Source organism: Myotis brandtii, unplaced genomic scaffold (genome assembly GCF_000412655.1).
Source record: "Myotis brandtii unplaced genomic scaffold, ASM41265v1 scaffold74, whole genome shotgun sequence".
NCBI classification, from domain to species: Eukaryota; Metazoa; Chordata; class Mammalia; order Chiroptera; family Vespertilionidae; genus Myotis; species Myotis brandtii.
The window spans coordinates 4,251,021-4,253,192 of NW_005370944.1; the positions used below are offsets into that span (position 1 = coordinate 4,251,021).

General features: G+C 45.9%; 1 protein-coding gene and 1 pseudogene across 10 annotated transcripts in view; one reads left to right on the forward strand and one right to left on the reverse strand.

Moving 5' to 3' along the window:
• MYO9A (myosin IXA) overlaps positions 1-2,172 on the forward strand; it is a 423,504-nt gene that overhangs the window by 200,818 nt on the left and 220,514 nt on the right. The window lies entirely within an intron of this gene.
• LOC102254263 overlaps positions 1-2,172 on the reverse strand; it is a 6,145-nt pseudogene that overhangs the window by 2,496 nt on the left and 1,477 nt on the right.

The following is a 2,172-nucleotide window of genomic DNA, read 5'->3' on the forward strand; positions in this document are numbered from 1 at the left end:
GGCGATCAGGGGGTTTGGGCGCTGTCCCCTGTCATGCTGATCCCGGTGCCGGGAGCCTCGCTGCTCCGCTGATCCCGGTGCTGGGAGGCATATTACCCTTTTACTATATAGGATAGAGGCCTGGTGCATGGGTAGGGGCTGGCTGGTTTGCCCTGAAGGGTGTCCTGGATCAGGGTGGGGGTCCCCACTGGGGTGCCTGGCCAGTCTGGGTGAGGGGCTGAGGGCTGTTTTCCGGCTGGCGAGTGACTAAAGCTTCCAACCGCTCCTTGTTTTCTTCTCTTTTTTTTTTTTTTTTTCTGGGCCAGCTTTAGCTCTGAGGCCTCGCTGCTGAAAACATAGATACAATGTTGCGGTCCGAGCCCGGCTGAATGGAAGCCCTTTTCTGGGGTTTTGTTTAGCTTCTTATTTGCAACATAGTATATAGTTGCTTAGAGTTGCAACTGAGAGGCCGGCAAGTGAGGCGGTGAACGTTGGAGTCTGCAGCAAGCAAGCCTCCCTGCTCGCTTCAGTGCCTGGCTGCTGGCTGCCATCTTGGCTGACAGTTAATTTGCATATACTCACTGATTAGCCAATGAAAAGGGTAGCGGTCGTACGCCAATTACCATGTTTCTCTTTTATTAGTGTAGATAGATGGGGTTGCATCTTGGTCTGTGAATGATGTTCTTGACAATGGACTTATAAGTATTTTTAAAATACCACTAAGAGGACACTGGTTAAAGTTTATCTCTGACACAATTTTTTGAGAAACCTGTTAGCAGCTTTGCCATAAAACTGATTTAAGGTAGTTGTGTTTTTCATTAATGTTTAGAGCAATCTAGCACTTGCTATGAATTATTCATATTGGCACACTGTACTAAAATATAATTGTGCAACATTTTGTAAACTAGTTGAAATTTCCAGTAGCTCTGTTCACTAACTAAGCCATATGCATGTCTCATATATGCAAGTCTTAATAGGTTTTTTCGATACTCTTTGCCAATTACAATGGGAGGATAATCTGCCTGTATTATCTTTATTGGCATTTGTAAAATATGAGATACAGATTTTAGCTCAAGCTGACATCCTCATGCAGCTGTGTATATAATGCCATCACAGTACTTTCCGAATTCTTCTGAAGTATACATATCTCCTGTATTAGGGTTTGTTAAAAATGGCAGAAAGTCTTCCACATGGCTTTGCATATACTTAGCAGTTTAATTACTTAAGGCAGCTATAGTCAGAGGGCATTTCTGTTCTTTCAATTGATCTTAAATGGCTCTCTACATGTAGTGGCTATCAGATGGAATCTTTAATTTCTGTCTAGCTGCCAGTATTTGAGGAAGTTTTTTACTTTCTACACATCTACTAGTAACTCCATATAAGTTCTCAATTTCAGCTTCAGCTATCCTTTCTGCTCTTTTTCCAGTGCAGCTTTTTTGTCCCATCTCTTTTGTGCTGTTGATATCTGAGGTGGCTGATTCTTAAGAACCAAGTTTGAAATGTTAACAGCACCAGACTTTTACTCTCCCTAGAAGGTAGCTTAAATTGCTCCAGTTTCTCTCTGTTTCTGTTCCATTTCTGCTTCCAACTTAGCAACATCTTTATTGAGTTGTTTCCTCCTCTTTTTGTCATTTTTCAGAACAGCATTCTTTATACCTTGAATTTTGGCTTGCAACTCCTCCTTCTCTTTGTAATGCCTCCTCATCAACTGCTCCTCTTGATCAACCCCTTCTGCTGAGACTCTAGATATTTACATTACTTACGAAGTGACCATCCTGATAAATCTAGTAGCCATCTGGCACCATACGTAGTTATTACAATATTATTTACTACTAGAGGCCCGGTGCACAAAAATTTGTGCACTCAGGGGGCGGGGGGAGGGGTTCCCCCAGCCCGGCCTGTGCCCTCGCAGTCTGGGACCCCTCGGGAGATAACGACCTGCTGGCTTAGGCCTGCTCCTGGGTGGCAGAGGGCAGGCCCAATCCCTAAGTGCAGCCCCTGGTCAGGCTCAGAGCAGGGCCGATTGGGGAGTTGGGGCACCGCCCCGTCATGCACAGAGCAGGGCGGATCGGGAGGTTGCAATGCCACCCTCAGTCACGCTCAGGGTAGGGCCGATTGGGGGGTTGGGGCACCGCCCCCTGTCACACACAGAGCAGGGCCAATGGGGAGGTTATGGCTCTACCCCGTCACACA